Genomic DNA, 15,664 nt, shown 5'->3' on the forward strand with positions numbered 1-15,664 from the left:
TGGTCACGTGGGGGGCAGGGCCGGCGAGGAAGGCGGAGTGGCGGCGGCGTTCGCTTTCTTCCCGGACTGTCTTCGGCACCTGCCCCGGGCCTTCCGCCGCCGACCGCGCTGCTCTGCTGCTTCTTGCCCTGCTCCGGCTGCCGACCCGGCGCCGCTCTGCCGGGAAAGTGCGGGCCTCCCCGCCGCGGCCCGAAGCCAGGCTCCTCCTGCGGGGTCCCACCTGCGCTAGGGACCCGAAAGCGCGCGCCGCCCTTCTCGCAGCTTTGCTCTCCGCAGGCTCTTTGGCAGCTCTTAATTCCACACAGTTGATTGAGCATCTTATAATTTGTCAAGTCACCTGCCAGGTACTGGGAATACAAAATGGAGTGAGACAAACTCTCCGACCTCATAAGAGTTAACGGTTTAGTTGGAGAGAGCGACAGATACCGGTACTTTAAAGGACGCTATGGCGAATGGACGAATGTAGTGAGAACAGTGGCTGGAATAAGCACGGAATTCTATAGGGATGCGTGGGAGAAGCGTTTGAGAAAGAATAAGTTTAACCAGCTTTGGCGGAAAAGTGGCGGCGGAGGGGGTGAAGAGTGCTGAGGGTCTTTGAAGTTCATACGTAAGTTAGAATTAGTAAGAATGAGCCAGTAGTGATACCTGTATGAGGGCGTGGGTTATGGAGGAGTGAGGAGGGGGCGTTAGGAGGGATAATAAAGATGCAAGCATGAAACAAGGATGTGTGTGCGCGCGCGCTTGGTCTGAGAATGTGAGAAGGAACTCCAGAGTAGACACAACTAACCAGCTCCAGGAGGAGCCAGAGCAGAGTAGCAAGAATGCAAGACGTGTTTTTAAAAATTCCATCTGGCAACACAACCCGACCCCCCACTTTTGGAGGTGTGAGGGGGTGCCAGGCTTGCCAACAGGATTTTGAGGGTGACAAAGCTAGAGATTGGATAACGATGAGGATTATTAGCTATCAAGAAGATTAGAGGTGGCAAGGGCCTATACTGGGGAATAGGGATGGGACAAATGAAGCAGAGTGTTTAGGAGGTGAAATGGGGATGACTTTGTGAATAATAGCTTATGAGGTCTGAGAGAAAGGAAGGACTTGAGATTGTCTCCCAAATTTGTAGCGTGCGCCCCAGATACAGGTGAGAATATAGGAAAAGAAGAGAGTAAGTGAGGATGCCAGAGAAGATAGATCATTTTTGACTGTGTTGCCTTTGCGATGTCCACATAAGATGATTACACTTTCCATCTCATGCTCTCTTCAGCTCCAAAGGAGAAGCCCCAGTCTAATGGAGCTGCCTTGCCAAGATGACTAGCAACTCCCATCTTCCCAGTTACAGTGCTCGCTTCTCTGCCCTCATCTTACTCCACTTCTCAGCGTCACTTGATGCAGTTGACAGCCCCTCCCTTCATGGCCCCCTTGACACTACACTTGCCTTGTTTCTCTTCTGGTTTACTGGGCTCTTATTTGTTGTCTCACTTGTCAGCTCCTCTTCTACCTGATCAAGTGCTCCAGAGTCCAGTCCTGAACTCTATTCCACTCATCCAGTCCCATAGCTTCAAACATCATCACGGTTCTCTACTGTCCAATAGGTAGCCATCACCACATGTGACAAGTTGACACTTCATACATATCATGTGTCATGGCTTGTCCTAATTGAAATGTGCTGTAAGTGTAAAATACACACCAGATTTCAAAGACTTAGTATGAAAAAATGAATATAAGATACCTTGTTCATTTATATACTGATTATATGTTAAAATGATAATATTTACATATATTGGATCAAATAGAATATATTAAAATTAATTTCACCTGCTTTTAGCTTTTAATGTGGCTGATAGAAAATTTTGAATTATGTATGTGGCTTACATTATATTTCTATTTATTGGTGCTGATTTATATGCTGATACCTCCAAAATACCTTAATTCTGAACTCCTTTCTTGAGCAGTAAGATTGCTTTTCCTGCTGACATCTCTACGTGGATGACCAATAGGCATTTCAAACCTTGCATATCCTGCACAGAATCCTTGAGTTCTCTCAGACATTTTATACCTGTTCCTCCCTAATTGCCCACCAGCAAAGTAAATGGCACATCTCTCCACCAATTGCCAGCCACGAGCCTAGCAGTCATCCTTGACAGCGTACCTATCTCATCACCCACATCTACTCCACCTTTGGAATTTTCCTGTCAACTTCCCTTTAAAACGTATCCTGAATCCATGCATGATGTCCACCACTACTGTTCTTGTAAGACTGGTATCATTTGCACAACTGCAACAGACCTTTAGTTTTTTTTTTTTTTTTTTTTTTTTGCTTACTTTTAATGAAAAATGAATATACCTAGTATGACATTCAAACAGTACCAAAGAGAATGGAGCTCAAGGCAAATCTTTTCTTTCAATCCCCAGTTCTTTTGGGAAGTAATCACTATTACTAGATTCCTTTGTATCTTCCCAGAGATATCCCACACAGTTCTTTATTTTCTTTGAACCCAATAATATAACAGCAATTGCCTTCATTTTTTTGTAACATATGCAAAGGATTTTGTTGTATGGGTGTGTCACACTTTTCTTGGCAACTCCCCTATTGGTGGACATTTAAGTTGTTTACAAACTACTGTACACAGTCCTGCAATGAATTGCTTGGACAATGGTCATTTCACATCTACCTGTAGAATAAATTCCTAAAAGTAGAATTGCTAAGTCAAATAGCTATACTTTTAAATTTTTGTTAAATAGTGTCAAATTGTTTTCCATGAAAGTCCAGTTGACACTCCCATCAGTTGGTACCAGTTGACACTCCCATCAGCAATGCCGGAAAGAGCCTGTTTCCCACATCATCCCTAATTAAGCTTGTTATCAGATTTTTGGTCTTTAATCTAGTAAATGAAAAATGGCTATCATGGTTTTGTCTCAATTTGCACTTCTGTTAGAGTGTAGGTTGAACCTCTTTATATGATTAATAGCCACTTACATTTTGTAGTAATTCATCTCGTATCCTTTGCTTGTTTTTTCAGATGAGTCATTTGCTTTCTCTTATTAATAAATTGGCTCTTTGTCAGTGGTGTGAGTTGCAAATATTTCTCTTGACTATGCTTATGGTATATTTTTCTGTATAATTTTTTAGTGTAAATTTTTTCCCCTAACTCCAGGGATTTGCTTCCCACTCAAGATTTTTAACAGCCTTAACTGGCTTCCTACTTCCACTATTGCATTTCTAGGCCTACCCAGCGATCAGAATGATCTTTTTAGTTAGTTTATGGTTTGGTTTGTCAAAGGATAAAGAGAGAACCATCCAATAGGTGAACTAAAAAAGACAAAACTAGATTTATTGTGTACTCTTGTAAGGGAGATCTATGTGGGTAGGCACAGTCTTACCAGAGCAGAGCAAGCCGTGGATCCTGTATAGGGCTTATGGGAAGTATGGAGTTCAGGGGTAGGTGCATTTAGGAGGCAAAACAGTTGGACATCATCTGTCTAATTGCGCTAGCTAATATCTCCAGTTCAGTGTTAGATAACGGTGGAAATAGTGTGCATTCTTATCTTGGACCTGGGATAAATACTAAACAGACAAACAAAAAAATGGGAGAAAAGGAAAAGCTTTTCCTTACAGTGGACACCCAACTAATAAATGTAGAAAAAACAATGGAAGTACAGCATCACAGTCTAGCAACCATCATAGTATTGATTCAGGCAAGACTCATCAGTGGTTGCTAAAATTAGTGGGTGAAATTTTGAGGAGTGACAAGGTACATACATAGTCTCAAAGTATCTCTTCACAGACACATATTAATTGTAAAGAGAAAAACCTTAATCACACATCACCTTAGTCAAAGTTAATATGACCAGCACTGAGATAAACTGACATCATGTGCCTCTTGACAGTATGCACTGAAATGGATACAGCCCTCCGTAGTAGACCTACCAGAAGTTCATGCCTAAATCTAATCATGAGGAAACTTCAGACAGACCCAAACTGAGGGACATTCTACAAAATAACTGGCCTGTACTCCTCAAAAAAGTAAATGTCATAAAAGACTAAGGAACCATTTCTGAGTAAAGCAGACCAAAGGGATGTGACCATTAAATGCAACACGTGATCCAGAATTTCTGTAATTGTAAGGAACATTATTGAGTCAGTTGACAAAATATGAATAAGGCCTATGATTAGATAATTTATACTCTATCACTGTCAATTTCTTGATTGACGATTGCAGTATGGTTATGAAAGAGAAAATACTTCATTTTAGAAAACACACACAGATATTTAGTGCCAACTTAGCTGCAACTTATTTTCAAAAAGTTCCAAAAAACATGTATGTGTGTATGCACACACATATATATACTTATATATGTATGCAGAGGGAGAGAAAGAAATCAAATGTGGTAAAAATGTTAACATTTAAAAAAATTTAATGTTAATATTTGGGGGATCTGAGTACAGGATATATGGGAATTCTTTGTGCTAGTCTTACAACCTTTCTGTAAGTCTGAAAGTATGTCCACCAGACTTTGATCTCCTGAGAGCCTCGTGCATTTTTGTATCTCAAACACCTTGTACAGGACCCAGCTTGAAAAAATGCTGAAGTAGATGGATGAGGCCTTTAAATCAGGAGGGAGTTGCACCAACTCATGGTATAGCAAGGAAAGCATACTTCTTTGGAAAAACCCATTCCTGCCTACACAGTAAACATGCTCATTCTGCCTGCATTGACCTATTATGAGTCAACCAAGTTTCACCTACTTTGTAATTACCGAGTGATGGAAAAGTGGGACTGAGTATAGGTGTAGACTTTATCATCCGGCTGGGACATGAAGCCATTGGATTGACCAGCTGGTTTCATTGGTGTGGGGATGACTGCAGCCTCTGGAGCAAAGTTAGCCCCACTGGTAGGAGAGTAAGGATCTCTCAAAAATCTAAGTAGATTCAGCTTTCACCTGCCTTTACTTCTGCCACTTGTGCTGAGGGATGTGTGGTTCAGAACTCCCCTATCCCCATCCTATTCCGAATCCAAGCTGGGAACCACATAGTCCTCCTCAATACCTTCTTCCCCTCCCGAGTCTGCTCCACCCTCACCCCTCCCCACCTGCAGTGTGAGTTTCTAACGTGGGATAAGAGAGGGGTGTCGGGTTCTGCTTGGGAGCACAGAATCAGTGATAAGTGAACTTGATTTCAAAGAATGAAGAAGACTGAGCAGGGAAGGGGGAGGAGACTGAAGGTATTTCAGGCAAAAGCAAGATCATATGCAAAGGCTTAGAAAGAGATTCAAAATCACATCAACAGCCGTATCAGCTTCATCCAATTCTTTGTGGAAGATGTGCCAAGGAAAGATTTTTGGAAGTCTGGTAAAAATAACTAGATTGATTTAAATCCTGGGACTAGAATTTAAGTTGGACTTTTCTGTTTATCAACTCATAAAAAATATGTTATAGTCTCTGGTCAATTTTATATAATCACAGGAATGAAACTTTGTAGATTCTTACTTGAATGAGGTACCAATTTTAAAAGAAAAATATGTGCTTTTAGCAGCATAAGATGGCCCTTATATTTTAAAGTTTAACTGGCAAAACTAGTGGCCCAGATCATGCAAAGGCATCCACTAAGAGGTCTGGGAAGCCTTGGCTAATTCACCTACTAGTCAATCTTTTGTCCTTTTACTTTTTCTTTTCTTTTCTTTACCTTTTCTTTTCAGGCATTACCATTCATGACCTGAGAGTCTGTGTCTCCCCACACAGTTTGCCTGGTACCTTGCCTTTGACTGCCCCCCATGTGGAGAAAGCTCTTCCTTCACCTCTCAGCTCTGGGACTCAGGTAAGTTCTTATTCATTTATTAACATTTCTCTCAGCAATATATTTGCAAGGAAGTCCACTCTGAATATTTACATTTTTTTGCCCAGAATATAAAATTCACTTACATATAAGGAACAACAGCATGACATAAAGTTGAAATGTTGTCTTTATAAAGCATAATTTTAAGAGTTGCTTGAAATAGAAGTGCTTTTTTCAAAAAGAAGATATTCACTATGTGGGCTCATTGCAGATTTCTGCACCTTAATTTTCTCATCAGTGAAAATTATATTTGGGACTTGCATACTTTATTGGGATACCAGTGTTATAGTAGGATTTTTAAGCATGTCCATGTCCTCATATGAAAAAAAAAGTATGAGCAATAAATACTAGTCTTAATGTCTTTTGGATACAAAGTCGTGAATCTAAAATAATTAAAGCCTATATAGCTTAATAACAAAAAAAAATCAACACAATCCAAAAATGGGCAGAAGACCTAAACAAGCAATTCTCCAAAGAAATACAAATGATAATAGGCACGTGAAAAAATGCTCAATATCACTAATTATCAGAGAAATGCAAATCAAAACTACAGTGAGGTATCACCTCACACCAGTCAGAATGGCCATCACTCAAAAGTCCACAAATGACAAATGCTAGAGAGGCTGTGGAGAAAAGGGAACCCTCCTTCACTGCTAGTGGGAATGCAGTTTGGTGCAGCCACTGTGGAAAACAGTATGGAGATTCCTCAAAAGACTAGGAATAGACTTACCGTATGACCCAGGAATCCCACTCCTGGGCATATATCCAGAAGGAACCCTACTTCAAAAAGACACCTGCACCATGATGTTCATAGCAGCACTATTTACAATAGCCAAGACATGGAAACAGCCTAAATGTCCATCAACAGAAGAGCAGATAAAGAAGAGGTGATATATTTATACAGTGGAATACTATTTAGCCATAAAAACCGACAACATAGCACCATTTGCAGCAACATGGATATCCCTGGAGAATGTCATTCTAGGTGAAGTAAGCCAGAAAGAGAAAGAGAACTACCATATGAGATCGCTCATATGTGGCATCTAAAAAAAAAAAAAGAAAACATAAATACAAAACAGAAACAGACTCATTGACATAGGATACAAACTTGTGGTTGCCAATGGGGCAGGGAGTGGGAAGGAACAGACTGGGATTTCAAAATGTAGAATAGATAAACAAGATTATACTGTATAGCACAGGGAAATATGTATAAGATTTTGTGATAGCTCACAGAGAAAAAAATGTGACAATGAATATATGTATGTTCATGTATAACTGGAAAATTGTGCTCTACACTGGAATTTGACACAACATTGTAAAATGACTATAACTCAATAAAAAAAAAAGTTTAAAAAAAAACTAAAAGTAGACCTACAATATGATTCAGCAATCCCATTTGTGGGTATATATCTGGAGGGAACTCTAATTTGAAAAGAACATGCACCCCAGTGATCATAGCAGCACTATTTATAATAGTCAAGACATGGAAACAACCTAAATGTTCATCAACAGATGACTGGATAAAAAAAGTTGTGGTATATTTATATAGTCAAAGACTACTCAGCCATAAAAAAGGACAAAATAATGCCATTTGCAGCAACATGGATGGACCTAGAGATCGTAATTCTAAATGAAGTAAGCCAGAAAAAGAAATAAAAATACTGTATGATATCACTCATATGTGGAATCTAAAAAAAGGAAAAAAGACACAAATGAACTTATTTACAAAACAGAAACAGACTCACAGACATAGAAAACAAACTTATGGTTACCAGGGGAGAAGGGGGTGGAAAGCGATAAATTGGGAAGTTCAAGATTTTCAGATACTAACTGCTGTGTATAAAATAGATATACAAGTTTCTTCTGTATAGCACAGGGAACCCATTCAATATCTTGTGATGAAAAAGAATATGAAAACGAATATATGTATGTATATGTATGACTGAAACATGTTGTACATCAGAAATTGACACATTGGAAACTGACAACTTCAATATATAAATAAATAAATACATAAATACATGCATACATACATGCATACATACATACATACATAAAGCCAAAGAGCAGTCTTTATGGATCAGAACCTCTGCAGCCAAACTTTTTTTCAAAGGTCTGAAATAATGTTTGCATGCTCTATAAATAATGCTTTTTATTATATAGCAAAATACGTAAGAACCACTTAGATTTATTTTATACACTGCTAGTGGAATAATTCTGTTGTTTCCCTCATTTGTTTATAGCAAACTCGAGTCCTGAAGGTGCAGCGTAAATAATTCACTGGAGTTACAATACAAATCAGTGAGTGAACAAAGATTAAACAGTAAAGTACTGTGTAACTGACTTCAAACCATGGCTTAAAAGAAGGAAAGGGATTGCAAAAGATATTACATGGTTTATATGTATGACTATTACACTGCATGAAAAATTTCATTAAGAATGCAAAAAGTCTATGGAAATATTGGAAATATGTGAGGCAATATGACCAAACAATAATAAAAAGATACACAATACAGAATTACAAAATGACGAGGAAAAGATAAAAAAAAATGAACACCCAAACCAGCCCTTGGAAAAGCAGCATTCGAGATTAAATATGGGCATGCCCGTACAGAAGAACAGGAGATTTCCCACTGGGAAGAATGAAAAATGGGAAGGGGAGAGTTCTTACACCTCAGAGCTCAGAGCCTCTGATCCTCCAAACCCAGCTTGACCACTAGAGCTTTAAGTACATGTGTAAGAGTAAATACGTGTGTTTCCATTCATACACAGACCCCCAGACTGGCACATTCTTATTATTATCTGTTTTGAAAACTAGAGAGAAGGGACCTGACCCCAAAGATGCTAAATTGGTGAATATGTCAGGATAAAGAGGAGAAAGGCTAGCATACTGAGAACGAAGATAGGTACAATGCCTAGGATGAAATGCCGTCCATAATTGCCCCAAATTTCTAGCACCAATGATTACATTTATGCCCTACAGACTTCAATTTTTAGTAAAGATATGTCTCTCTTACTATGAATGTTAACTATGTACACATTTATCTTGCAGTCTGTTTCTGTTTTTCTCTGTCTGTATGTGTCCAGCTACGCATTCATCTATATGCCTACTGCTACCTATACATTTATCTATTTATCTACCATAGTTGTGGAAATCTGTTTCACAGCCTAATTGCAAAAATAAACTCACCATATTTTTCCTCCTTCATAACAGGTGGAGGGAGTCAGGAAAGAACAGGCAATATTATATTTTCTAATTAGAAAAATTTAAAGTAACTCTCTTGGTAAAAGAAAAAATGTACACGTATATATACATACATATGAATAGAAACAATGGAAAAATGTGCACATGTTGATGACTTACATATTGAGGAAGAGAAAGACAAAGGATGAGGAAATATTTTAAGAAAGAGTTAAGCTGTTAGAGGAACAGCCATAGGAAGTGTATATGGACAGTCTTGAGGCAGGTTATGCATTTACTGTCTCAGCTCCAGTTCATCTTTTTCACCTAGCCCAATGGTTTAAATATGCTTCCTTTGCCAACTGGCGCCATGTTATGCTTTGTCAGTAGGCGGCGCAAGAGAGACATCTCAGGCAGGAAGGTTTTGTCTCCAGCTCTCCTGTGCTCACTGCAGGGCTTCTGATGTGTGCAAAGCCTTTCCAGCTCCCAGTTCCTGCAGCACAGGTGGATTTTATTTTCAAGGAAAAATATTAAGAAACCTGTAGCTTAATAGAAGAAAGAAATACAGTACTACTATAAAAATTGTACTATAACAAGACTTCAGCAAAGGTACCTCTGAAATTCAAAGTGAAAAGAAGAAAAAGAATGAGAAAAAAATAAATTAGATTAAATTAAATTGAATTAAATTTAAATGGCCATCCTTTTGGAAGAACAAGAATAGAAAGGGAAATATGGGCATACCTTTACAGAAGCAGGGCAGATTTTACAATTTGGGAAGAAGTAATGTCTTCCCTACTCTAAGTTTGAAATTTAAATCAACACACACCCATATCAAACAGATCAGTGTAAAATCTTGGAGTAAACAAACTTACTAGACTCTGGTCCACCTGCTGCTATCTGTTCAAGCGTAATTTGTCTGTAAACACTAGAAGTGGCAGAGTCAATGTGTGATTCAGTTCACACATCTAAACCCAGACACATACTTGTATTATCTGCTTCAGATATCTGTCTGTCTCTCTAGAGGAATGACTGCCCCAAATAGATTGTCTTAGTTTGTCAGGAGGGCTGACCCACAGAGGACAAAGACAGGTATCACACCTGGCTTGAAATGCCTTCCTCATCTATCTCTACTATTCCTGATTCACCACGAATTTCTAGTATGAAAAGTTTAAATGATCTCCTGGATTAGGCCAAAAAAACAGCATTGATACATTTTGGTTTCCCTCTCTTTCTTTTCTTCTTCAAGTGGAGGTACTGGGAATCAAACCAAGTACCTCGCGCGTGCTCAGCGTGTACTCCACCAACTGAGCTATACCCCAACCCCCACAGCATTGATACAGATGTCAATCATTAGAAATAGTTTCTCTCTGCCTAATGATCTATCCTGAAAAGTGCTGCGTATCAGTTCATATAGATCTTACTCTTTCTTTTCTTATCCCTGCATAGTACTGTATTGTATGTGTGTACCACAGTTTTTTCAACCACTTTCCTATATTGGGGCATTTGTTCAGTTTTCAATACTTTGTAATTATAAATCATATTATAATAAATAACCTTGTACATATGTATTTTTATATTGTCAAAAGTTTGTCTTCAGGCTGAAGTGTGATTGCTGGGTCAAATGATAAATGCATACGTGGTTTTGTTAAGTGTTGCCAAATTTCCAAATTTCCCTTTAGAGGGTTTGTAACATTTTGTGTCGTGAAAATACCTGTTTTCTCATATTTGTAAAGCTTTTGAATTTTTGCCAACCTGGATTAGCATATGTGGCATAGATTTACAAAAATAGCATGAAGAAATGTATACAATCATGGATGTAAGTTTGTAAAGGTAGGAATCATTTGCCTTTGGATAGATGTATTCAGCTATGTGGATCATCTGTCTTCGACTGTTCTCTTTTTTTGTCAATTATCAGAGTTAAGCTCTCTCTCTCTTTCTCATAGTCACTAAAACTGGCCAGTGGATGTCACTCTAGTGCTGCTTTAAGGGATAGATTCTAGTACAGCCTGCTCAGGTTTTTTGTTTGTTTGTTTTTGGATAATGACTCTCTTTAGAAACCTACTCCCTGTGTTTATTAGATAAACTAGGCAAGAGTTTCCAAGAGACAAATCTTTTTTTGAAAAGCCCATATTAACATGCTTAAGAGGAGGGAGCTTTTTGAAAGGCTAAATTCAGCATGTTCTGATTTAAGTAGTGTGTGATAGGTTTGATCTGATAACTCAAATTACCTAACTTAAGAACAAAATTTGTAAGCAATGAGAACTAAACCATGATCATGTGGCTCTTTAATGTATGTAGATGTTAACAGCTTGGTGTTTTTGTCCTTGATGAAGTGTCCTGCACAGCCTTAGAGATCTAGAGGGCGGGTCTGCCTGCACTCCTCCAGACCCCTGTCCAGCCAAGGGCAGTGACTTTTTCACTTAAAACAGTCTTCGAACATGAAATGCAGATCTCTTAGCTTTGCTTTTAGAGTTTCTCCCCAAACACTACCCTCATCAAATTGATCTTTAAATGAATTCCTAACATATTTATACTTTTTTTAAACCTTGGCAAGGATGAATCTTAAGGACTAGGAAATCCTAGAATTGATTACCTCATGGATTAAAGGGAAAGAGAAATCTTAACAAATCTAGGATATTAAACTGTAAGTCTTTAACATTCATTATTCTTCAAAAAGCAGATAATTTTCAAATCTAAAAGAAAAAGTTAAGTTCACAGAATACACCTGTATTATTTGTCATCAATATCAGGCATATTTGTTATCAAAATTAATTAAATGACATATAGATGTTATTTTTCAATAGATATTTTATCAGGAGAGTTCCAGCAGAAAAAGGATAGTATACTCAAATTAGGATATATCAAAAAAGGTTCTAAGAGTCTTAATAAAGACCACAAAATGTTAGTTGAGAATAGCCCAACTTCCCATTCTAGAATAAGGTCAATATTCAGTAAACATAACCATGATTAATAAAACTAACAATAAATGATACACATTGAGTTCTGATGTCAACAGTTAAGTCTCTCCAGATGAGAGCCCTTAGCCATGTGTGGCTAAGAAGTCATCTCCATTCTGAATCTCTCCACACTGGGGAAGTTCTGCCATGTTGTCACTTGCTAGCTGGGTTCTATTTGGGTCTTAGAGCCTTTGTTCCACTTGCCAGGCCATCCTGAGTTCTGGCTTATGCTCTTGTTCCAAGTCACCCGCAGTGCAGTCTTCACGAGGGAGTTCTCAGGAGCACCCTCTTCCTTCCGCTGTGCTTACTAAGCGTCCATCATTCATCATGTGTGACCACAGGACTGTCTCCCTGTGCTCGTGAGCCCCTGTGGCTTTTGTGTGTCTCTCATTTGAGCATTATGAATTTTCTGTCTGTGGCTCCTCTGTGCTCCCCACAAGCAGTTATGGAGGGAAAGGTTTTCAAATCTGCTCCATAAATATTGGGCTTTTTTTTAAAGGACAGATTAAAGTGTATGGATAGCAGAGGGTGACAGTGAACTTAGAAGAGTTACCACTTTATTACCTCCCATTTCTTGAGCAAGAGTTCCACTAAGTCTGCCTAGCAGCCTCGAATTTAGGAGTTGAACATGAAAATCACTCACAGCTGTTTGACAGGAATAGCATTTCACCTAGAACTTTTGAAAATTTTGCAAAAGCTGAAATTGAAAATTGGCTAAGAGTTCCTGAAGAATCTATTGCAATTCTAGTCTGCTGATGCATTGCCGTGAGCAGGTCAGGGCAATCTAGGCATTCTATTTCTTCCAATAAATACACATCTGCCACTAATTGTACGTATGCAATGATAGTTAACACTAATAATAATAAATATGTAATAATAATAGTTGAGTGCTTGCTGTGTGCCGAGTGTTGTTTTAAGCACTTACTTATCTTACGTAGTCCTCATAGCAACTCACTGAGGTAGGTACTCTTAGTATCCTCACATTATGGATGATGAATTTCCAGCTATGTAAGTAGGAAAAGGCAGAATGAGGAAACTGTAAGTAAGCCAGAGAGTTCTGGGGAACATGGGAACTCTACCAGAGCAGGCTGGGTGGGTCAGCCCCATTGGCCCCACACAATACCCAGGCAAACAGAGTGTCCCTCCGTATGTAGCCTGATAGAGGCTCCATCTAGTGCCCCATCCGGGGGAGAGGAAGCCTCCCAGTGACCTAGCCATTAGACTGAGCTGGTAAAGAGGTAAAACCAGAAACAGTAAACCGAGGCGGGGCTTATTGTGCCCAGGACCTGAGGGCAGAGGCAGGGAGAAAGACTGTATCTCTATTTTGAATAAATAAGACAACCTCCCCCTTGTGCTCGTGGTGCCCTGGGCCATGCTGCAGCTTGTGGTGGCCTCTCTTGGGAGGCTCCCTGGATGGAAATAGGCACAAGTAATTCATCCTCTCTGTGTGTCCAGGGAAGGCAGCAGGCAGCTTGCGAAAGACTGGGCAATGGTCCTACTTCATGTTTAATTTCATGCCTCTTAGGGGGTGTGTCAGAAGTGGCCCACTGTGTCCTCCACAGGCACGTAGCATTGCTGCCCATGCCAGCCCAACTTCCAGCTGCAGCTCTTTGCTTCAGGGCAGGCTGTGGCCACCAGAGGCTACTGGGCTCATGCACAGGGTAGGCTAGAAGTTCCAGATAATTACTGCCAACTTGGGAGTTAGTGGATAATATCACATCCCCCTTGCCACGTAAGTAGATAATTCTGAAGCATGTTCTATACTTGTTCCAAATTCCCTAGAAAAATTTTGCCCCATTTGCCCACTCTGGTAATTGATTTGATAATATATCCCTTTAAGGTCATCAGCCCATCCCTTCTTACTCTCTCCTAGGATCACCTCCTGTGTTGGGTTTCTCCAAGATCACCCCCAGGTTCAATGATTCTGTAGGAGGACTCACAACTCAGCCTATAGTCAGCCTTGCGGTTATGACTGATTACAGCTGAAGGACACAAAGCAAACTCAGCAAAGGACAGGTGCATGGGGTGAAGTCCAGAGGAGCAGGAACAAGCTTCCAAGAGTCCTCTCGCAGCAAATCACACAGATGTGCTTAATTCCGCCAGCAACAAGTTGTGACAGTGTGTGTGAAATGCCGTCTGCCAGGGAAACTCATGAGAGATTCAGTGCCCAAAGTCTTTCATGAGAGGTGGAGAGATGTGCCATTTACTTTGTGAATTGTCTGTTCACATCTGTTCCCCATTTTAAAAAAATTGAGTTCTTTGTGTTCCCAATATTTAGTTGTAAGAGGTTTTTTTGTCTTTTTTAAAATTTAATTATATTTTTTAAACATTTTTTATTGAGTTATAGTCATTTTGCAATGTTGTGTCAAATTCCAGTGTAGAGCACAATTTTTCAATTATACATGAACATACGTATATTCATTTTCACATTTTTTTCACTGTAAGAGTTTTTTTAATATATATTTAGGATATAAGTCCTTCAATCAGATTATATTTTGTAAATAATGTTTCCCAGTCTGTGGCTTGCATTTTTATTTCCTTAATGAAGTCTTTTTAGACAGTATTGACATACAACTCACATACCATACAATTCAACCATTTAATGTGTACAAGTCAATGGATTTTAGTAGTCGCAGAGTTGTGCAGCCATACCACCCTCTAATTCTGGAACATTTCAACACTCCAGAAGGAAACCCTATACACATTAGCATTCATTCTCCATTTCCCCTTACTACCCCCACCAACCAGGCCCTCAGGAACTACTAACATATTTCCTGTTTGGAACATTTCATACAAACAGAATCATACAATATGTGGCATATTATGATTAGCTCCTTTCATTTCGTAAAATGTTTTCAGGTTTCATCCGGTTGTACCATGTATCAGTACTTCATTCCTTGTAATTGCCAAATAATAGTCCATTGTGTGACTACACAACATTTTCTTTATCTTTTCATCACTTGATGGACATTTGAATTGTTTCCACTTTTTGGCTATTATGAATAAGGTTGCTATGAACATTCGTATACAAGTTTCTGTGGACATACGTTTTCAGTTTTCACTAGTAATGTATAAGGGTTTCAGTTTCTCCATATCCTTGCCAGTATTTCTTATTGTCTTGTCTTTTTTCTTATAGCCACCTTAGTGGGTGTGAAGCCATATTTCTTTGCTTTGCATTTCCTGATGATTAATGGTATTGGGGAATCTTCTCATGCTGATTACACTTCGTAAATCTTCTCTGGAGAAATATGTTCTTTTCAGATCCTTTGCCCATTTTGAATTGAATTCCCTTTTTTTATTGGACAGAATGAATAGTTTTACCCATTCTTTTCTGGTTATATGGACTATCCCAAAATTTAGTGGTTTAAGCAATAACCAATTGATACTATGCAGAGGGGAAGATAATTGGGGGAAGTCTTATGAAAACATAAGGGATTATTATTAATTTTTCTCCAATTCCAGCTACTAACTTGGAAAGAAGTAAAATATTGTCTAATAATGCACTAATGGTACAATTCTGAGCAATTGTAATCCTGGCCAATGTCTAACCAGCAATGGTACACTCGAAAGTGAAATCACCTACCAGAGAAGAAACTGGGTGTAAATCCCCCTCCCCTGTGTCCAGATGAGGCAAGCCACGGCAGCCCTTTCCCCCTGTGAAAGAAGAATATGGAAAATATGACATCAGGGCAGGA

The 15,664-nt window shown here is 39.1% G+C and overlaps 1 long non-coding RNA gene across 2 annotated transcripts; it reads left to right on the plus strand.

The window, feature by feature from the left end:
* Positions 1-43: 43 nt before the first annotated feature.
* On the plus strand, positions 44-14,251 carry LOC106730326. 2 transcript variants are annotated; one of them, XR_004322257.1, is made up of 4 exons: positions 44-344; positions 5,695-5,813; positions 8,075-8,132; positions 13,843-14,251. It is a non-coding gene; the product is annotated as an uncharacterized LOC106730326 (long non-coding RNA). The 2 variants fall into 2 exon arrangements; XR_001366781.2 differs by lacking the exon at positions 13,843-14,251 and having other exon boundaries at positions 8,075-10,562.
* Positions 14,252-15,664: the final 1,413 nt, after the last annotated feature.

Source organism: Camelus ferus, chromosome 1, assembly GCF_009834535.1.
Source record: "Camelus ferus isolate YT-003-E chromosome 1, BCGSAC_Cfer_1.0, whole genome shotgun sequence".
Taxonomy (NCBI): Eukaryota; Metazoa; Chordata; class Mammalia; order Artiodactyla; family Camelidae; genus Camelus; species Camelus ferus.